Source organism: Odocoileus virginianus, chromosome 21, assembly GCF_023699985.2.
Source record: "Odocoileus virginianus isolate 20LAN1187 ecotype Illinois chromosome 21, Ovbor_1.2, whole genome shotgun sequence".
NCBI classification, from domain to species: Eukaryota; Metazoa; Chordata; class Mammalia; order Artiodactyla; family Cervidae; genus Odocoileus; species Odocoileus virginianus.
In genome coordinates this window covers 25,488,443-25,495,956 of record NC_069694.1, presented here as the reverse complement: position 1 = coordinate 25,495,956, position 7,514 = coordinate 25,488,443, and the positions used below count along the sequence as shown (strand labels likewise).

Genomic DNA, 7,514 nt, shown 5'->3' with positions numbered 1-7,514 from the left:
TCAACTTCCCTCACCTCTGTCTGCTTGCTCCTTAGTTTCATTACTTCCTATACTTACTTTCTTTTCTGTAATTCCAGAAGACGAGCTTCCTCCTCCTCTTCTTTGGGGACCTCTGCCTCTGTCTGCGCCTTTGACCTCATTAACCCCTGACTCCTTCGGTTTCTTGTACTGTCAGTGTTGCATCATCTACCTTTTTATCTTCAACCACTTCTCTCTTCAAGACAGTCTTGATAAATACTTACTAGCCTACGTTATCTCATCCTTGAATCACATGACTCCCAAGTTCTTTTCCTTTCCAAGCCTTTCCAATCCATGACTTCAAAAAAATCATTTATAGTCTCTGTTTTTTTACCTCCCACTCCCTCCACAATAAATCATAAGAATTTATTTAAATTGCTGAAAAATATGATACCTATAACATCAATTCTCAAATTTAATGAAAATTTTCTTCTATTTTCTTCCTTAACCTTTATTCTGTGTTTAATTAACAACTCTTTCCATCTTGAAATGCTGTTTCTCTTTAATTCTGTAACATTATTCTCTCCTGATTCTCTTTATAGCTTTGAAGACACCTTTTCTATCTTAGCCACTCACTCTTTCTTCTATCAATTAGGCCCTTCTTACTCATATGTTTTCCCATCACAAGGGCATCCAATTGTTTGTTCTCATGCTAATCATACTCATCTAGATTGATCAAGTAACCTCCACATTTAAATTCTGCTGAACCCCTTCACCTGAATATGCTCCAAACTGTATATATTCAATCTCTTTGTACCAGTTAAATCTCAAGCTGATTCTGTAACATTTGAATTGGTCAACTTTAAATCATCTCTTAAGAACTTTGGTGTCATCTTCACTTTTTTTTTACCTTCAGCAACCACTTTCAATCATTTACCAATTCTAAATATTTTACATCAAATGTATATATATATATATATATATATATGCATATAAAGTAAATACATATTTTATATCATTTGTGTATTTGTATCCATTTGTATCTATCTATCTAGGGCTTCCCTGATAGTTCAGTTGGTAAAGAATCTATTAATCTATCTGTAACTCAGCTGCTTTCATTTAAGTCTTTCTACATTAGTCATCTCCCCCAAATCTCAAAACTGGATTATTACACTAATTCACTAGGTAATCTCTCTGCTTCATTTTTCACTTTTTGGATTATGCTGATTCCAGGATTTCATCAGGACAATCCCTACTGTGGCACTCCTATCAAAAATTCTAGAGTTATTTCACATTTCCTAAATATGGTTACCAGGCACTGTAGGATTTGGATTTACTCATGCAGATTTACTTCCTGCTATCTTTCTTTAGACCTTTCATACTCCAACAACAATAAGTTGCATATACGTATAAGCAATTCTCCATACCTCAGTCCCACTCCTACTCTAGCACATTCCTTTTGTTTATGTTTATCTTTGCCTAGCTGGACCTCTTCATATGCATAAGCCTCCCGTGCCTCCACTCTCCCAGCCTAATTGGAAATCTTCTACCCCTACTTATCCTTTAAGACTCAGATTAAAGGTCTTTCTTTCCAATGCCTTTGCTCTGAACTCTAAAGGCTATATTATTTGTCCCCTTTCTGTATGCCTTTTACTTATTACATCCTATAGCAGGTTTTGTGCCTACCTTTACCATTAGACTGTGATGTCCTTTAGGGCACAGGCTACGTCTCATAAACTGTTGTAACTCCAGCACCTAGCAAAGTTCCTGACACATGGCCAATAAACTTTTATTGCATAGGGAGTCTTCAAGCCATAAAATGATTCACAGGAGAATTCATGGAGAAGTAACACGGTCTGAGCACTCCTTTGGGAATCAGACTCTGTGTGATGTTGGCGAGGTCACTTAACCTTTCTGCGCCACTATTCTCTCAGCCAGAAAGAGACCACCTATGTATTCAGGTTCTTTCCAGCTCCATATTTCTATGAAATGTGTACTCTTCATGCTGCATTTACGTTTTTGATTATAGAAATTTAACAACTCCCTTGAGATATTTGCAGACACTCCACACAGTAACTACACTGAAGCTAAGAAGCTATTGTGAGCTAAGTCATTTATACAGATAAAGTTCCCTAGGAAAGTAATGTAAGTAGATGTGGATTGAATAAATAATTAATTTTTTGACTTAAAAAATTCTTGAAAGCATTATATATGCAATGGGAATACTAAATGTATACATATGTGTATATATTTATTCAATAAATGTGATATATAAAATCATACATATCAAACACATATATTTCTCTTCCATGCTTTTTTTGCTTCTGTGACCCTGGTCTTTTTTTTTTTTTTTTTTTTTTTGACGCTGGAGTCAGAAGGCTCTTTCTTCCAAAATGTTTTTTTTTTACCTCTGAGTCCAACCCAAGCACATTTTACTTTAAAGAAATCGATCAAGTCCAGCTTTATCCCATCATTTCCATCCAAGAACTACAAAGAAATGTCCTTGATCTTCTGTACTTCAACAGTGTTAGAGACCTACTGACATTGAGATCCCTTTGCTTTTCCCAATTTCTCTTTCCTTTTTTATTCATCTCCCTTCCTTTTCTTCTTCATTACTAATACCACTAGCCAGTCTGTCCTCTGTCGCTTCTGGTCTTTTCCAACTTTTCTGAAAGATGGACCTTTTCTTGCTGAAGTAGGCTCTAAATTTTTCCACCTCATCACTGGTGAGAGAGGAGTCCTTGACTCAATTATTTTATTGACTTGACTCACTACCAATTCTTTAGTAGGTTGTTTCTGCATCTTCTGAAGAAATCTTACTTACAACAAGACTAACAGACAAGGCACATTCAGGATAGGTAACTTGCCAACACCAAATACTTTTTATCCTTTATCATATATACTGAATGCAGTGAAAGCGCTAGTTGCTCAGTCATGTCTGACTCTTTGCAACCTCATGGACAGTAGCCTGCCAGGCTCCTCTGTCCATGTGATTCTTGAGGCAACAATATTGGGGTGGGTAGTCATTTCCTTCTCCAGGGGATCTTCCCTACCCAGGGACCAAACCTGGGTCTACCTGCATTTCAAGCAGATTTTGAACCACCAGAGAAGCCCATGCTGAATGTATATAGAGGACAAATCACCTTTGACCTCTTTCTTTTGAATATTGATTTTGGACTAAAAAAATTCCGATTTTCTTCTAGATGTGTATAAATATTTTCTAGATTTATTTTGATTTTTTTCACAGGCACTTTCTTCTAGAGAAGCTGCTGTATCCTCTCTTTTCCATCTGAGGGAAGCAAAATTAATAAAGTGTCACCATTCTCTTTGTAGCTGGAAATTTTGTGTTGGCATCTTATGGACAATTAAACTGAAGAACCCAATTCACAACCAGGAAGTTCAGCCCCTGGCCATAATATCAGTAGCAAAGAGTACTGTAGCACTCTCAAGGACAAATGCATTATAGTAACTTCCATTCTCCTCTCTGCTGCTGTAGAACATGGAAGGAGAGGATAGAAATAGCAGGAGGACAAAAAGCTGGCAGATCACTCTGGATAAATATTCAGTTCAGTCGCTCAGTCATGTCTGACTCTTTGTGACCCCATGAATCACAGCACACCAGGCCTCCCTGTCCATCTCCAACTCCCGGAGTTTACTCAAACTCATGTCCATGGAGTCAGTGATGCCATCCAGCCATCTCATCCTCTGTCGTCCCCTTCTCCTCCTGCCCCCAATCCCTCCCAGCATCAGGGTCTTTTCCAGTGAGTCAACTCTTCGCATGAGGTGGCCAAAGAATTGGAGTTTCAGCTTCAGCATCAGTCCTTCCAATGAACACCCAGGACTGATCTCCTTTAGGATGGACTGGTTGGATCTCCTTGCTGTCCAAGGGACTCTCAAGAGTCTTCTCCAACACCACAGTTCAAAAGCATCAATTTTTCAGCACTCAGCTTTCCTCACAGTCCAACTCTCACATCCATACATGACCACTGGAAAAACCATAGCCTTGACTAGATGGACATTTATTGGCAAAGTAATGTCTCTGCTTTTTATTTATTTTTTTTTTTCTCACAAAACATCAAAACAACAGTGGCCTGTTTATTGTTTTTCAAAATAAAACAAAACAACATATATTCAAAATTCTACTATGATGGAAAAGCTGAGCTGATATGGTTGATGCAGGCTATCTGCCAGGTTGTTTTCTGGAGCATTTGGTAGGTACACTGGGGGAGGCAAAGGAGGGTAGGCTATTGCCCCACTAACACTTAATGAACACCTATACCAGGGCAGTCATCAGAAGAGCTGTACGCCAGCTTTGAGCATATGAAGCTCATCCTGGCTCCAGAGAAGTTGGTTCAAGTTGCCACTGTCATTGCTGCCACTGCTGCAGCTCAGGCCTAGGGTGCCAGTCTTGCATGCTGGGGGTTCCAGCCGCTGCTCTAACACAGGCTGATCCAAAAGATACATGGTGTCATAATTCTCCAGCATAAGCTCTGCTGGGTCCTCGGTTTGACCTGGCATTCGACCTAAGGGGAAAGTGTCCCATCGTACATCTTCTGAGCTAACTTGCCATGCAGAATCCTGCAAAGCTCCTCTTTTCTGGGCTAGGAGCCTGGCATTCTCAGCAGTGGGGGACTCTTCCTCTGTAGAGAAAGGTACCACCTCCATCCTGTCTTCCTCCTCATCTTCATCACCGTCATTGTTGTCATCGTCACCATCATCTTCCTCCTCTTCTTCCCACTTCTGGTGATGATTTTCCTCTTCCTCTTCTTCATCCTCTTCTACCTGGTCTTCCATGGCTTCTTTGTTCTCCTTCTCATTTTCCTTGACATCATTCAGGCTGCCCTGCTCCTCCTGTGGCTGGGCTTCTCCTTCAGGCCCAGAGCTTGAGCCTCCTGGTTTGAGGATCAAATAAAGGTTGTCCACTGTGTATGGAGACTTCCCAATGGGGGAAACCTCTGAACCTTCCTGCACCGGGATTTCTCCACTCTGGGTATAAATGGAACAGATGTGTAGCAGCTTCTCCTGCTCCTTGTCTGGCAGGAACTGCCCCATGGCTTTGAAGATGAGCTGAAGAAGTTGGGGGCTGGCCCAGCAAGGTGAGCCCAAACAGGACTCAACCACCTGGGGCCAGTCAAGGGAGGCAGGGCAGTTGAAGAGCCTCCAGTTCTTTCTCGCTTCCCACTGGCTGGCAGAAAACCGGCGGGCATTCCGTCCAGTTTTGGTGTTAGCCACAATCAGTTCAGTGGTCCATCTGAGGATGTAGGTGGACCGGATCCCAGTATTCCCCAAGGCTGACAGCTCAGAGAACATCCTCTCCAACAGGGCCTGCATGAAGGTCTGGGAGTGTAGGCCCCTAAGCAGGGGCTGCCAGAATTGAGAGAACGGCTTTGGCACCACGACGTCATCCAAGTCCATGTTTTCTTCATATTCTATCTGCAAAGCTGCCAACTGTTCAAATGTGGGGATGAGAAAGCCGTCATCCAGAAAAGCATCTAGCACAGCCTTCCTGTTCTCGAATGTAATGCCCTTGAGCTCTGCCAGGATGCATTCTACAGGTGGGGACAGGTTATTCCACGCTTTAATGGCCTGAGGTAAATGCCTATATTTCTCCAGCACCTTAAACTGCTCCTCTTCATAGGATATCAGCAGTTCTCGGGCTCTTTCATACAACTGTTTATGTCTCTGAGCCTTTTGTAAAAGCGGATCAACCTCTTTGCTGTCTTTGTTGCCTTCGCGGTCTCCATCAGCCTTGACATTCAGCTCTACACCTTTCTCCTCATCCTTAGGCTCTGGATTCTGTTCTTTGATGTCATCAACAACAATTTTCTTATCTTCCTTTTGGTCTTCTTCATCTGTCTCTTCCCTCTCCTCCTCCAACTCCCAGGTCTCTCTCAGGCTGTTCTCCATTTGGCGGCACCAATAGGTGTTCTGGAGCCAATCCAGGACAAAATAACAGCTCCTACGGCAGTCATTTATATGGGGCATTTTCTTGTAGGTTAACTCATGGCGAAGTTCAACAATCCAATCCGGAATGTTCACCTCCTGAGCCAGGAATTTGAGAGGGAGCTTGGCAAACTTTGTCTTCCTCTCCGAGATAAGGTTCACAAACCTGACCAATGCCATGCCATAGAGCAGTCTAAGTTCATCAGTGCCCAAGCCACCAGTTACATCCATGAGCTTACAGCGTACCAGGTCAGCAGTAGAAGCCACTGCCAGGGGGAGTTCGTTGCCTAACCTGCTCCTCCACACCGTGATGCGGTTCAGCGCGTACCGCTGCAATTTATAGTCGTCACTGAACAGATACACCATCACCTGATCCCACTCGGCCCTGCTGAGCCAGGCGACCACGATGCGCTGGGCCCAGAGTGGCGACGACCCTTTCTCTTTGACGCACTTCCCGCACCACGCACTCCACACAAGATCCATTCCCCGGGGACCCAGACCTGGCTCAATCTCGGATTCCGAACGGACATCGGGCTCAACATCGGGCTCAACATCGGGGTCAACGGGCTCAACATCGGGCTTAGGCCTTGTGCCGCCGCACTGAAGATCAGCCTCCATCTCTCGGTCAGCCTCCATCTCAACGTGCTACGCTAACTCGTGTCTCTGCTTTTTAATATGCTATCTAGGTTGGTCATAACTTTCCTTCCAAGGAGTAAGCATCTTTTAATTTCATGGCTGCAATCACCATCTGCAGTGATTTTGGAGCCCCAAAAATAAAGTCTGACACTTTCCACTGTCTCCTCATCTATTTTCCATGAAGTGATGGGACCAGATGCCATGATCTTAGCTTCCTGAATGTTGAGCTTTAAGTCAACTTTTTCACTCTCTTCTTTCACCTTCATCAAGAGGCTTTTTAGTTCTTCTTCACTTTCTGCCATAATGCTGGTGTCATCTGCATATCTGAGGTTACTGATATTTCTCCCGGGAATCTTGATTCCAGCTTGTGCTTTTTTCAGCCCAGAGTTTCTCATGGTGTACTCTGCATATAAGTTAAGCAAGGTGACAATATACAGCCTTGAATTACTCCTTTTCCTATTTGGAACCAGTCTGTTGTCCCATGTCCAGTTCTAACTGTTGCTTCCTGACCTGCATACAGGTTTCTCAAGAGGCAGGATAAATATTAAACCTCCTTAAAACTGAAAGAAAATATACTACTTATTTTCTTCAAGTGGCTTCTCAAAAGGGAGTGTATCACCCCCTGTCCTTTTTTATTTTTTTTACTGCCACTCAAAATCTCTTGGACTGCAAGGAGATCAAACCAGTCAATCCTAAATGAAATCAGTCCTGAATATTCATTAGAAGGACTGATGCTGACGCTGAAGCTCCAATACTTTGGCCACCTGATGGGAAGAACTGATTCACTGAAAAAGACCCTGATGCTGGGAAAGATTGATGAGAGGAGAAGAAGGGGACAACACAAGATGAGATGGTTGGATGGCATCACTGACTGGATAGACGTGAGTTTGAGAAAGCTCTGGGACTTGGTGATGGACAGGAAAGCCTGGCGTGCTGCAGTCCATGGGGTCACAGTGTCAGACACGACTGAGAGACTG

The 7,514-nt window shown here is 42.9% G+C and overlaps 1 pseudogene; it reads right to left on the bottom strand.

The window, feature by feature from the left end:
- Positions 1–4,033: 4,033 nt before the first annotated feature.
- Positions 4,034–6,551, bottom strand: LOC139030215 (ribosomal biogenesis protein LAS1L pseudogene; annotated as a pseudogene).
- Between the last annotated feature and the right edge of the window lie 963 nt (positions 6,552–7,514).